This window comes from Trachypithecus francoisi, unplaced genomic scaffold (genome assembly GCF_009764315.1).
Source record: "Trachypithecus francoisi isolate TF-2019V2 unplaced genomic scaffold, Tfra_2.0 Lachesis_group16, whole genome shotgun sequence".
In the NCBI taxonomy this organism is placed as follows: domain Eukaryota; kingdom Metazoa; phylum Chordata; class Mammalia; order Primates; family Cercopithecidae; genus Trachypithecus; species Trachypithecus francoisi.
Genome location: NW_022681461.1, coordinates 26,946,630 through 26,961,630, shown reverse-complemented (window position 1 = coordinate 26,961,630; position 15,001 = coordinate 26,946,630). Strand labels below are relative to the sequence as shown.

Below are 15,001 nucleotides of genomic sequence, written 5' to 3'. Positions count from 1 at the left end.
GTTGGAGTCATTATCTTAGGCAAATTAACATAAAAACGGAAAACCAAATATCACAAGTTCTCACTTGTAAGTGGGAGCTAAATCTTGGGTGCACACAAACATAAAGACAGAAACAATAGACACTAGGGACTCCAAAAGGAGGCAAGGGCTGAAAATCGTCTTATGGAGCACTGTGTTCATTATCTGGGGTGATGGGATCAACAGAAGCCCAAACCTCAGCATCATGCAATATACTCTTGTAACAAACTTGTACATGCACCTCCTGAATCTAACATAAAATTTAGAAAAAAAAAAAACCACTTGCTGCTTTATAACGCAGCTCTTTGCATACAGAGAGGCTATCGAGCACAGTGGCTGAGGCATGGGCTAAGATGCATACTTCTTGAGTCTGCTGTTTACTAGCGGTCTGACCTTGTGCCTCTGTGCTTCATTTTCTCACTGGTAAATGGAAGTAATAAAGGTATCCCCTTAAGGGTTGTCATAAGGACTAAATCAGTTATTTTTTATACATTGTTTAGAATAGCACTCAATCAACACTAGTTATTATTAACTTATTTGTAAGACTAAGCTCTTCAAGTATACAGCTATACCTTATTTATCTTGCTACCCCTACAGTGCCCTGAGCATTACAGATGCACAAGCAAATACAGTAGAGAAAGCGCTTAATAAAAAGTATTGTCGGCCGGGAGTGGTGGCTCACGCCTGTAATCCCAACATTTTGGGAGGCCGAGACGGGCGGATCACGAGGTCAGGAGATCGAGACCATTTTGGCTAATACGGTGAAACCCCGTCTCTACTAAAAATACAAAAAATTAGCCGGGTGTGGTGGTGGGCGCCTGTGGTCCCTGCTACTTGGGAGGCTGAAGCAGGAGAATGGCGTGAACCCAGGAGGCGGAGCTTGCAGTGAGTGGAGATGGCGCCACTGCACTCCAGCCTGGGCGACAGAGCGAGACTCCTCTCAAAAAAAAAAAAAACAAAAAAAAAACTACTGTCAAGAGAAAATATAACAGAGAATAGTCACAATTTATTTTAAATGACAGATAGTTTGAGTTCTTATTTTTGCCATATCTTAAAAGGCTGAAGAACTTTGACATGTATTTAGCTTCCTTATGAGGTGTCTTAGAAGTACAGTGGGGTGGAGTACAGAGAGAAGCACGTTTTTCATGGTGAGCACACAGACAATATTGATCGTGAAACCAGCAGTGAATGAGCTGCACCATAACGGGTGGTAGGACACTGGGGGAAGGGAGCTGGACTTTGGGGTGCCTAGGAACATGATGAAAGAGCACGATGGACAATGTTAGCTCCCCTAGATTGTTCTCATGATGTGGATGTAAACATGGGACATTTTCAGTATCTCCAATATAATAGGATATCTGGTTACAGCTAAGAATTGGGAATACACCTAGGCTTTTAGTCATTCGCCAATCCTAAAGGGGGAAGGTAATTTTGATTCTGATTTCAGCCATTATAAAATGTAAGCATCAAATCTGTTACGTTGGTCTTATCAGTTTTATACACATCCTTTCTATGTGATTTGAGAATATTGTTCTCTCCAATGTCCTTAACCAGCCTCTCTAACGTTTCCTGACTTGACTCTTTCCTTTTGTTTTAAAAGGAGTAGAGGATTGCCAGAAGTGAGCAAGAGAAAAGAAGGTATGTCAAACACAGCTGTGGGGGCACTTGACCTACAGGTCAAGAATGATATTCATACCCTTGAGGGAGAAATGCCCAGGCCCTGTGAATAGACTGCTTTCAAAGGTTTTCTTCCCTTCCCTCTCTCCCTTCCTCCTTCCCTTCCTCTTTCCCTTCCCCTCCCTTCCTTTCCTTTCTTTTTTTGTTATAAAAGCAATATTTTCTCATTGTAAAAAACATCATCAAGCTATTTTTAAAGGTATAAAGTGAAAAATGTAACTCCCTGTATTTTTTCCCCCACCTCAAGTCTCACTCCCTGGAAACTGTAACTAATCAATGTTCACCTGTGTCCTTTCAGGTATTTTTTTTTTTATAAGTATATATATGCAATTTTAAGATAACATAATGTGATTACACTGAACATACAGTTGTACTGCTGTACAACTTTTAACTTGAGAAAAGAAAAATCATACTCTAGAATATCTTCTATATAAGCCCAACAGAGCTGCTACATTATTCATAATAGTTTCAGAGTATTTCACCATATGTCGACATATAATTTGTTTAGTTGCCTATTGATGAATCTTTAGGCTATTTCCATTTTATTACTGTAAACAATATTGTAGTAAACATATATAAAATGAATTCCTAGAAGTAAAATTATGGGACTAAAGGGTACATACATTTCATATTTAATAGGGGTAGCCAAATTGTCTTCCAAATAAGATTGCCCTATTTATGCACTCACAATAAATGTGTGAGTACATATTTCTCTATATACATAATGACACTCAATATTTTTAATCTTTGGCTTTTCCCAATTTGATAGGTTAAAAATAGTTTTAATTTTCATTTATTCAATTATGAATGAGGTTGAGCACTTGTATTTTCTTTCCTATGATCTTCCTGTGGATAGATTTTGCCCACTTTCCTATAAGGATTTTAATACTTTTCTTTTTGATTTGTAGATACTCTCGGCATATAATGGAAATTAGCTCTTTATCATTATTGTGAATATTTTCTTTGCATTGCCACTTGTCTTTTGCATTTGTTCGCTGTATTTTCTAATAAGGTTTTTTTTTTTTTAACATTCAGTTTACTTTTCTACTGAAACTTAGCTTGTGTGAATGAAAAAGTTACAATAGCTATATGAGTTTGATATTATGAAATGGTGGAGGAAAAAGATGTTAAGCCAGAAACTGAGCCAAGAAATTGTTTTATCATCATGTGTATACTATTACTCTATATACTATGTTATACTATTACTATTATAATCTTATATACATGTTATACTGTTACCTTAATATGTTTCTACTATTACATGATGTTTTGATATAGGTGTGTGTATATATACATACATACGTATATATGTATGTATGTATACACACACACAATTTTTACTTGTTAATTAAAAAATAAAAATGAACAAAAACTAAAAAGCAGACTAAATTATTTTATCTTATCATGCTAAAGAAAAGAATTTGCTTTTTTCTCTTTACTACTTGCAATGCTAAGTTCTAGTACTATAATATATTGAAAAGTTTATCTTTTATCTCCACTACAATGTGAGCTCCATATTAACAGGAGATCTCTCTCTCTCTCATTTTCTCTCTTGTTCTCTCGCTCTCTCTCAATGTTGTGTCCCTAGTATTTTAAAAAGTGCCTGTCACAAATACGGATTTAATAAATATGAAACACACACACACAAAAGAAATTGTTTTACAAGAGTATAGCGAGAGAAAAGGCAAGGTTTATTTTCAAAGTGCTTGCTTGTGGTTTCACTAAATCTAAGACAACAGCTACTCCTAGGCTTTGTTCACTTAACAAGATGGAAAGGAAATCTCAGCTGTCTATAGATCTACCATTTAGGTTTCATTGAATAATGCAAGCTAAAATTATAAAAACAAAAACTAACTAGAGTTGGATTCTGTGTATCTTGATCGCTAAAACAAAGTGACCCAGTTCACTATTTATTAAGAGAACTCTAGCTAGTTATTCTCTTTTTATAATTGTCGTCAGCAAACACATTCAATTATATATTTACTGGCATTCCGAAGGTTTCAAGAGCCCTTCAGGACTGTCTGTATCTTGCCAAATCATTAGTTATCACTTAGGTGTTATTCAAGTATAAGAATTTCAAGTTAGATAATTGGTATAAGAATCCTTTAAATCCCTCACAAACTCATCTGCTCATCAGAGTCTCCTAAAATGTTTCAACAGAGTCAGACGATGGCCGGACAAGTCTCTTGTTCTTTTCCCCCAAGAGGGCCAAGACCCAGTTATAACCTTTTTATTTCCAGGATGGATTTGAGAGGCTGGCCAACCTCCATTTTACTGCCTGCTGCCAAGGTTACTGGCATGTGTAGATGACATTAGAATTATCTTCCAGGATTCATCTTACAAGCATTAACATCAAGAGTACAGTGTCATAGAAACACTTCTATTTATTTTTAATATTTTGGAACTTAAAATGTTACCAAATGATGTGTAACAAAATATGTGATAAAGGATCCATTAGGGAATGCAGATGCATTATGCATGGTGCTGCATATGCGATTATTATTTTGAGGCTAAGGGGATCTGTTTAGGTTTGTTAACTTAAAAAGTTAACTAAACCAGGATGGTCTCAAATAATCTATATTTTTGTAGGCAGTTTGTCTCAACCTGATTTCCAGAGCTAGTGCAAGACTTATCACTAAAAAGCTCACAGGTAAAGAGCAAAAGGGCAAGCTATGACTTGCAGCTGCAGGAGCTATTTTTGAGTGAGGTTCTTCAATGAGCACATTAGAATACACAGACATATCTTATTTATGAGTGGCGGATACATTTTATCTCATGTGCCAACTCCAGCCAACTCTTAATGACCATCTGTCTCTCAATATCTAGTCTTCCTTTCCTTCATAGTGATAGGATTTTAGCTGGCTATGTGTTTGTCCAGGATGAAGACTACATATTTCTAATCGCCTTTTAGTAAGGTGTTAGCATGTGACAAAATACTGACACACAAGATGTGAGCTAAAATGGTGTGTGTGACTTCCTCACCGTGCCTTTGAAAGGAAGGGTAGGTCCTCGCCTTGCTCTTTTTTCCTGATTGCTTCTGGCCAGAATGTAGATGTGACGGTAGGCTCCCATGGAGCATGCAAACAAGGAGTGCCAGAGCAAAGGAGATGAACTGAGTCCTCACAGGAGTGAGGCACCCACATCAGAGCTGACCTCATGTTCAGAGTAACATATGAATAGGAAAAACTCCTGTCTCATTGAAGCATCTATTAGTTTGAGTCACTGTTACTGAGGCAGGACCTGTGTCCTAACTAAGGCTATATGGTTATGAACTGTATCGAGACTCAGCGGGGAAAGTGTCATGCTAGGTTGGCAGTGCTGGGTAAGAGACCTGAAGATCTCCTGCCAATCTAATCTCTTACTATATGAATACACAAGTTACTCTAAAATGGAAAGCTCCCCAGAAGAAATTCTCATTAGAAACTCATACATCATACCTCCCTTTTGTCATCTTCCTATCTCCCCGTGCTACTGCAGACCACCCAGTCTTGGTCTCTGTTTATTTACTACAAATGCAAAGAAATGAGACTTACTTAACCATCATAATAAGAATAAATATGTCATATTTATTATATATTGTTTATTCATATATATAATCTTTAAAAAGAGTTTCCCAGGAAACTACATGTTTATTTCAATCATGTTGCCATTACTAAAATATTTTTGGTATCTTTTTGGAAGTGTTATATCTCTTATAATAAAGTGAACGGGTCAAGTCACTTAAACTCTTTTTAGAACATTTGTTGTGCACAACATTAACGTCAGTGTTGGCGTCAGAGATATTGGTAAATGTATTGAGGACGTCAGCGGTGCTCGTTAGATAACCTCTGTCAGAGTCCCATGACAAACTGGCTTCAAAATTTAACAAAAGAAAACTACTACTACATATAGGGTTTTTACTATATAGTCCAGGGAAACGAAAGACATATACCAGAAATGGAATGTGAATTTTTGAAAAGCATGATTCATGAATGTATTCATTCACTTAAGATTTATATTAGTCCTCCGGCCTATTTCCAAAATAATTCTCAGTAATTTATAGATTACATGTTAGAGTTCTCTTTGCATTCAATTTAGTAACTCTTTATTCTGCTAAAACCTTGATTTATCAAACAATATCCTAGGCAATGCCCTCGAGTTAAAAGGCTCTCCAGGGACCCACAGGTAAAGCACCCACATTTCTGGGCCCTTGCCTCTCCCCCAAGTCAGCTAATAACTGTGGATTGTAGGATTTCTCTGAGCGTCAAGGACTCTGACAGGAAGGTGCCCAGCTTTGAGCACATTTCTGGAGTCCCTTAGCCTGAAACATATAAAGCAGTGGTGCTAAAAGTGGGTGCTGCCGAATTGGAAATTCTGATCTGATTTGCTCCATGAGCTAGTTCTGCCTGTTAAGCAAGTCGGTGTGTCTCTTCCCATGAAAAACAGCCTCCTATAGCTATTACGGAAGAAGGTCAATTCAAGTATATTTAGTTTTCATATATGCCGAGAGCTCTAATACAGACAATGACTTTTGTCCTCATCTGGGAGAGAAGAGGTTTAAGATCCAGTGCAAGTGAAATTAGATATGGGGAAGAACTTCCCAATAGCAAGTGACGTTAGGATTTGAAGGAGGTACCAGGGCTGATGTCCAGCTTGCTGTGGATTGAGGATGCCAGAGGCTTCACAGGTTTGTTAAATACGTATTTTGAATCTCACTGCCATTCACTAGTAATGTTTCCTCTACATATGTCTTTATACTTGTATAGGCTACCTTATAGAAGGGTGTGGTCCTGCCAAGTGAGGAGAGGGTTATGGGAAAGATTTAGAGAAAAGGAAACTCAGGATAACATGCTCTGAGTAGTGTTTCCTAAGAGAGGCTGTTGGCATCTGGGCCAGGCAATTCTTCATGTGAGACTGCCCTGCATACTGTAGGATGTTAACATTCCCGGCCCCTCTCCCATGCCATTAATAAGCACCAGAAATTGTGACAACCCCAAATCCCATCTCTCACATTTTAAAGTGTCTCCTAGGGGAGGCACACAATCAGAGATAAATAGATGTGTTGGTTTAGGAACTTTATAATAAAACATATTTTTGCAGATATTTCTAAATATCAATATCCCCAAATACCAAATTTGATTACATTTTATGAATCCTGCAATCCTTTCTGCTTCTTGTTTACTTAGAAATGCTAAGCCCATTTTGATCTGCTGCTTTAGAGAAAGGTACTCTAGGTGGCTTCATCAGATGAGGCCATGCTCAAATGTCAGATATTACTCTACGGTAAAGAAAAATACGGAGCTTCAAAATCTCCCCCAAGCAAACTTTGAAAGTAGCAAAAGCACTGGTTATGGAAATCTAAGCCTACCCAGACACTCTATCACTTAATATTGCAAAATAGGTATATCTATAAGGTCTGCCATGGGGAAATAATCCCTTAGACTAGATTACGTATGACATAGATTTCACTTTCAAGTAGGGAGATAACAAAGTCAGAAAATTCCAGCCTCGTAATGAAATTTCCTATACCCAAGGTTGATGTTCACAATCTAATTAGATGTGCAATCCAAATAAAGTGTCCATTTAGCCTAACCTAAAATATAATTCAAAGACAAAGGAATAACACCCCAATCAAATGGAGCCTGAAAAGGACTAGATTTCTGTCCTCTTCTAATCTTTTTGAATAAAATGGCAAATTACAAGAAAAAAATCTGATGTTGACTCGAATCTAATATTTCAAGATATAGTCTGGGTCAATTCATATTCAGCTCAAGTTCCTACACCTGCAACAAGTAGAGTACTCAACAATCCTACTGCCATTTACGACTACGCGAAGACACTGATACAGCTTGGATTTTTAAAGAAAGCTGAAATTTTCTCTATTATTCTCTGTTTACTGAGACAGGAGGGACAACTACAGTTTAGAATATATTTCTTATTGCTGCAGTGACTATTAAATTACTCTGTAACAAATAATAGAGGCATAGTGATAAGTAGCAGAATCTAATTTTGAGCCTCCACTTTTCCCTTTGAACCTTTCTGTAACTAAAGAGAGTATAAGACTTCTCTTTAACAAGCAGAGCCAGGTTATGATTTGTTATAAGACATTTGTTTGTTTGTTTGTTTGTTTTTTGTTTTTGAGACAGAGTCTCACTCTTGTTGCCCAGGCTGGAGTGCAATGGTGAATTCCTGACCTCAGGTGATCTGCCCACCTTGGCCTCCCAAAGTGTTAGGATTACAGGTGTGAGCCACTGCGCTGAGCCTGTTATAAGACATTCTGATGAACACCTTGGGCTCTGCTGGGCTTTGAGGGAGAGGGTTCAAGTCTCCGGTTGGAACCTATGGCAGTGAGGCTGTGTAGACATGGCACATGGCACTGAACCACCAAGAAGGCAGGAGAGGAATCAATGTTTTTGAACTGCCACATAACAGAATGATATGTTGATTCCTTTAATCACAACTCACTGTGAGGGATTGTTATCCCTGGTTTACAGATGGAGAAACAAAGTCAAATACAATAACTTGCCCAAGGTCACAGAACCCTGACGATCTCAACTCCCAGGCTACCTGCCACTGTTACTTTATGCCACTAGCAACAGGCAAAGACTTCCCCTTCTCCCAAAAGTTATACTCTTCCCTTTAAACCTTTAAAAGAAAGTCACAATTGCTGAAGATTTTTCTAATCTTGAATTCTAAGAATTGCAATGTAATATTCATTTTAAATAGCTTTTGGCTAGCTGAAAGTTGAATTTGCAACTAGAAAAGATGATTGTTAAATCTTTAAGATAAATTTCAGCATGCAATAGTGTATTTCTTAATTTTTATTTTTTGAAAGAATTGTTAAAAAATTCTTAGACCAATATTTGCCATGCTGCTGCTACTGAGTTAAGGAAATATTTTAAGATCTAGCCTGTGTGTGGTCAACATTGGCTTAAAAATGCTTTTGTACTGAAATATTTATAAAAGAAATGATATGCTGTCTGGATTTCCTTCAGAATTATTCAGAGGAGGAAGTAGGTGGGTGTATGGATTAGAGAAAACAAGATTGGCCAAGGGCTGATAAATGTAGAGGCTGGATGATAGCTATGGGGTTGTTATAATAACATTCCTTAATAATAACAATTTTATAAGAATTTTAAATTCTTGTCAGGATACATAGATGCTACTTTCTGGAGTAGTCCCTTGGTATCCACTCTTTAAGCTAATACATGTTTATTGAGCAGCTACTATGTTTCCAGCCATATATTAAGTTGGTCCAACTTATGTAAATATCTCAACAGTAAAATAAATATTAAAAATTATTTATGAACCTGTTTATTTAAACACTTTAAAAGTGTAGGTCACTTTTGATAATTTACTTAACCATCTCTGTACATCAATCTACTCTCGATTAATGACTTTATGTTCTTTTAAATGTCAGGTATAACATTTTTTTCATTCATAGACACTAATGGTACTTCAGGGATACAGATATATAGAGAATAAATCAGTTTCTTTTTCTTGCCTCTCATCTCTGTTTCCTACTTGCCAGGTAAAATCCCAGATTGATGACTATTCTGCCACTGTAACTGAACATGGCTGGAAAAAAACCATACAACTCTGATGATTCATGCTGCTTTAAATTTACAACCGCAAATACCAACTGTGCTGCATGAGAATTCCACATTTCCCTAGTCTGTTCATTCTCCCAGTCTCTAAACTGACTGTAGTTGTTTTCTGTCTCTAATCTTCAACACCTTCTCCTCTTACACACTTCTAGCCAATAACCTCCTGTATTATTTTATGTAGATATAGAAGCTATGTTTAGAGAATCACCTTATCTTTCCACCAGAAAGTGTCCCATCTTACCCACATCTGTGCCCATAATACTCTGCTTTTCCTCCTGTTCTTTCTTTGTGCATGTTCTTTATTTCTGCGTGGAACCTCACCCCTTCTCAAAAACTTTGTACAAATTCCCTAGAGACTAGTCCTCAGCCCCTTTCTTTTCAGTAAACACTTGCTCCTTAGGGGCGTTCATGTCATCCCATTGTTTTAAGGATACATTGGTGTCTCAAAGGATGACCATGCATCACCCTTGAAGTGTCTGTTCCTTACCCTGAATGCTCAATTCAATAGCAAGCCCTCTTGAGCTCTATTTTCAAAATATATCTTAGGACAAAGATTTTATAATGCCATGTATATGAAGTACCTAAAATAGACAAATCCATAAAGATAGAAAGTAGAAGAGTGGCTACCAGGAGTTGTGGGGAAGGGGTAATGAGTAATGGGGAGTTAGTGTTTAATGAGTACAGAGTTACAGTTTGGAATGGTGAAAACGTTCTGGAGATGAATGGTGGTGATCGTTGCACAAAAACGATGTGAATGTATTTAATGAAACTGAATTGGCGGCACACTTAAAAATCGTTAAAATGGTAAATTCTAGGTTATGTATATTTATTTTACCACAATTTCAAAAACAAAGCTTTGTCTTCTGTGTGTGTGCCTGTGTGTGTGTGTGTGTGTGTGTGTTCCCCAAAGTAAGTGCCCTGGTATCTGGGTCTGTGCCTCTCTCCTACTTTGTACCCCAGACTTCTCCCTGACTGCGTGCTTGCTTGTCAATGTGCCCACGTGTCACCACCTGCCTTGATAATCTAGCAAGGGACCGGTGCTTTCATGAATGGGATGTGATATGTCCCTGACAATCTACCCAAAAACTGGCATCTGATGGCGGCTTCTCCAGCATCTCTGCCATCCTGACCATCTGCCATGGCCTGCTCTTCAGCTCTGCACTGCTGGGCTCTTCTCCTCACGGAGGCTAGGCTGCTGTCCATGAGCCTCTCTGGGCTTCCCCTGCAGTGCTCCCCGACCCCCCATGCAGACACACACACACACATACACACACACACACACACACAAACTCCAACCACTTTCTACTACCTCCACTGCTGCCATCCTTTTTCAAATCAGTTACCTCTCACCTGCCTTATTGCAATAGCCTCCTGAAGGCATTTCCTTGTTTTTCATCTTGCTCTCTATCTCAATCTAATCCTACGTACAATAGCAGAGTGATGTTTTAAATAATAAGAGAGATCCTGTAACGTCCCAGATCCAATCTTGGTTAGAATAAGCTCCAACTCTTTACCAAGCTTTCCCTGCTCCTCACTGAACACCTGGTGACTTAGCTCCCGCTTTCACTCTCCAGAGAATGCTCTTTCACAGCCGGCCACTCACTTCATTCAGGTTGTTGCCTGAATGATACCTCCTCACAGAGGCCATTCCTGATCACCTCATGGAAACTATCCTCTCAATGTACACATGTGCATGCACACAAGTGCACAGATAGATGCCTTACTCTGCTTTATTTTTCTCGAAAGCACTTTTTAAAAACTATCGGCCACCACACAGTTAGTCGTTTTCTTACTTATTACTCTGGTTGCCCCCTTGATATAAGCTCAATGAATTGTTCATTGCTGCTTTTCTAGACCTTAACCATGACTGCTACTTAATAGGAATTCAGTAAGTATTTATTTGCTAAAGGAATGACTGAAATTGTTCCTTGCATATTAAATTTGAAGTTTAAAAAACGGCAGACAGGAGAGCATTGTGAGGCAGGTAACTGCTCATGTCTGAAAGGCTTCTCTTTTATAAACAAAGCCCATTGCTAACTGATGATGATGCTTCAGTCCTGACTGTTGGCTGTAGGAAGGCACGGGGGAGGAGGGACAATGAAAGTCAGAGCGTGGAGAAAAAGGTCAAACACTGGGGCTTGGAGTGTGTTTTCAGTGATCATTGTCATGTTGATGAAAAAGCATTTATGAGTCTCCTGAACAGGATTCACTTAATGTTTAGGGGAAATATTCTTCAGAAGATTACACCATTTATGTAAGAAAACAAAACAGGCTAGTTGATAGGATACTACAGTATGCAGGGCACCCCTAAGTGATGAAGGGGTATGGCACTTTAGCAAGGAGATGCTGATGGGCGTTCAGACCTCCCTGGGGCCATCCTGAGTGTAAGAGGTGGTAGACACTGTTATTGTGGTATAGAGTTTCATTTTCAGGAAATTGAATTCCACATTTGTAAATCAGATTTCCTAAACTTCTGAAGCAGGAAATGAAAAAGTAAATGGAATGGTTGGGATAAACTTATAGAATAAAATTTTATTTATTTTTATTTATTTATTATTTTTTTGAAATGGAGTCTCACTCTGTCACCCAGGCTGGAGTGCAATGGCACGATCTCGGCTCACTGCAACCTCCGCCTCCAGGGTTCAAACGATTCTCCTGCCTCAGCCTCCTGAGTAGCTGGGATTACAGGCGCCCACCACCATGCCTAGCCAATTTTTGTATTTTTAGTAGAGATGGGTTTCACCATGTTGTTGGCCAGGCTGGTCTCAAACTCCTGACATCGTGATCCACCTGCCTTGGCCTCCCAAAGTGCTGGGGTTACAGGTGTGAGCCACTATGCCCGGCCATAAAATTTTATTTTTAAAAAGAAGAACCACAAAATGTCCATGTTAGAAAGTAGATTTGCTGTTCTAAATTGCTGACTGAGGATTGCATTAAAGGTCTCTATTCTTCTGCTGTTTCTCATGTTAAGACCCGGTCTACTTTTGCCTGTCTTTGTGTCTTTGTCAGTGCTGTTCTGGAGGGCCTTTGTGTTTTCAGTGAGCATTTTTTGCTGTTAACTGAATGGAGACCTCAAAGGTCCTGCTTTATCTATTTCAAAGAGCCTGGATCACTCCCTACCTTCTAAGGAGCTTGCTGCTCCGCCCGACTTTGGGGGCTGAGTACAGTCATGAGGGAAGTTGACCTAATGATTTATGAGTCACTCACTTGTAGGGTGACCCATTATCTCAGTTTGCCCAGACTGAGGGGGCCCAGGGATTTGGGACTTTCGCTGCTAAACCTAACAAAGTCCCAGGCAAACGGAGACAAGTTGGTCACCCTACCATTATTATGTTCAGGGGTAGAACTGTTATAGGAGCCAACTCTTGACATTCACTACAGCTCATGCACAAATTCCTTACCTTGGGCCTTTTCACTTCCTGTGACTTCAGAATTTCTCTTGGGCTTTTATAACTTTCCTCTTACCATTTAATTATTAATATATTCACTGGAAGAGGAGACTGTGGGCCTCTGTGAAGCCACAAATACAGTCCCAAAAGTAAGTCCCGTGGTACCTGGATCTGTGCCTCTCCCCTCTTTTGTACTCTAGACTCCTGACGGGTCCCTGCTTGTCAATGTGCCCATGTGCCACTATCTGCCTTGATAATCTAGCAAAGGTCTGGTGTTTCCAGAAATGGAATGTGATGTGTCCCTGATGATCTACCCAAAGATTAGTGTCTGGTGGTGACTCCTCCAGCATTCCTGACACGCTGATCATCTACTGTGGCCTGCTCATCAGCTCCATGCTGCTGGCTTCTGCTCCTCAGGGAGGCCAGGCCACTGTCCATGAGCCTCCGTGGGCCTCCCCTGCAGTGCCAACCATACATGCAGCAGCTCTGCCATTTCTGAAGAAAGGCACCCCTCCAGGCACGTACATTGCAAAAGGGCACTCCCTCTGGGATGATCAATTAGAAAAAGGCACCCCCTTGCTCTAGGCATTCTGGGAGGCACCAAGGCTTGACTAAAACCTAGGCTCTGGCTGGGTTCTAACTCCCGCTCCCATCCCCTTTGCTGGGTGCATAACTTACACAAACACATACCTAGGCCTGCTACCCACACTACTGGCTAACCAGCCCAGCTGCCACCAGGGCCTGCCACAATGACATGCTTTGCCTGTCTGGACCGATTTTGTCTTATGACCGAGTACTGAGCTTGACCCTGAATTTATTCCTTGTTTCCTTGCTCTCATCCTCTTCAGCTTCCAGCTCAGTTCTATTTAAGCTCTCATTCTTTTTTTTTTTTTTTTTGAGACGGAGTCTCGCTCTGTCGCCCAGGCTGGAGTGCAGTGGCGCGATCTCAGCTCACTGCAAGCTCCGGCTCCCGGGTTCCCGCCATTCTCCCGCCTCAGCCTCCGAGTAGCTGGGACTACAGGTGCCCGGCTAGTTTTTTGTATTTTTAGTAGAGACGGGGTTTCACCGTGTTAGCCAGGAGGGTCTCGATCTCCTGACCTCGTGATCCACCCGCCTCGGCCTCCCAAAGTGCTGGGATTACAGGCTTGAGCCACCGCGCCCGGCCTAAGCTCTCATTCTTAACCTGATGGCATACAAAAAGTCATGCTGTAGCTTATAAAAACCTCAATAGATATCACTGATTACATAACATTTGCCATTCTATCAAGTACTGTAATGGAACTCAATTTTAGTATTCACAGCAAAACCTACCACCCACTGATCACAGTGCTTTGTTACATTTGATCTCTGCTGGTCTCTGTATATTTTCTAGTCTTTTCTACTCTTTTTGTTTCCAGAAGATGTTCACCTTGGGATAATAACACTTGTGTTTCTTCTTTCCAAAGACAGTTGGGGAAGGAAAATTCCTAATATAATTTTTATTTCAGACCTAGGTCAAAATTTATTATTTCAGGTTTCACTGTGAAAAATATGAAACCACGAAACATGACACTTAAATGGTAGCAGTCCCTAAAAGATGGGATCAGAAAAGAGAGTGGAGGAAGGAGAAGTTGTGGTCTGATGAAGCTAACATCCCAGTTTTTGGAAGAAGGTGGCTACAGAAATGAAGACCCATTTGTGGCAGGTGCAGAGAAAAATCTAGAGAAGAGAAAAGCGATTTGGACAAGTTGAATCACAGTACACAGAACCACTGAAAACTCATCTAGCCAAAGGGAATCTTTTGCTCCTTGGAATTGTAGGCTTTGGAATTTCAATCAATTAGATCAAAGTTTCCCTGATGGGACATCTAATTACCACAAAGTTTGAGCTTGCCATGCAGCCTCACCTATTACTTTATAAAAACAAATTGAATTTTATTTTGTGAGGCGGGACAGTAGATTGCTTTCATACCTAAATCGCATTTAAATGCAAGCCACTTAGTGATCTGGGGCGCATTGCTGTTTTGATGATGCTACCTTTCACAGTTAAAACAAATGTTTACACAATAAATATAGCAAATAGAGATTCTTATGCACTTAAGAGATAATATTAGTGTAACGATGTACTATGTGGTTCACATATACATCTATCTATATCTAAATCCATATATATCTAGAGACAATGAATATATACTTAAAATTGAGACAATTAAAATTTCATGGAGATAGTTTCACGTGATGCTTTAGCTTAGAGAGTGAATGTTCAATTTCTGTGAAATGACTTTGCACAGCCAGATCGGTGCTAAGATCAAAATCTGATTCTTTTGCTTTTCTGTTTAGCCACCAAATAAAT

The 15,001-nt window shown here is 39.5% G+C and overlaps 1 protein-coding gene across 4 annotated transcripts in view; it reads right to left on the bottom strand.

Annotated features, from left to right (window-relative positions):
* Positions 1-15,001, bottom strand: part of TRPM3 (transient receptor potential cation channel subfamily M member 3) — a 332,704-nt gene that overhangs the window by 275,768 nt on the left and 41,935 nt on the right. The gene's annotated exons all lie outside the window — the stretch shown is intronic.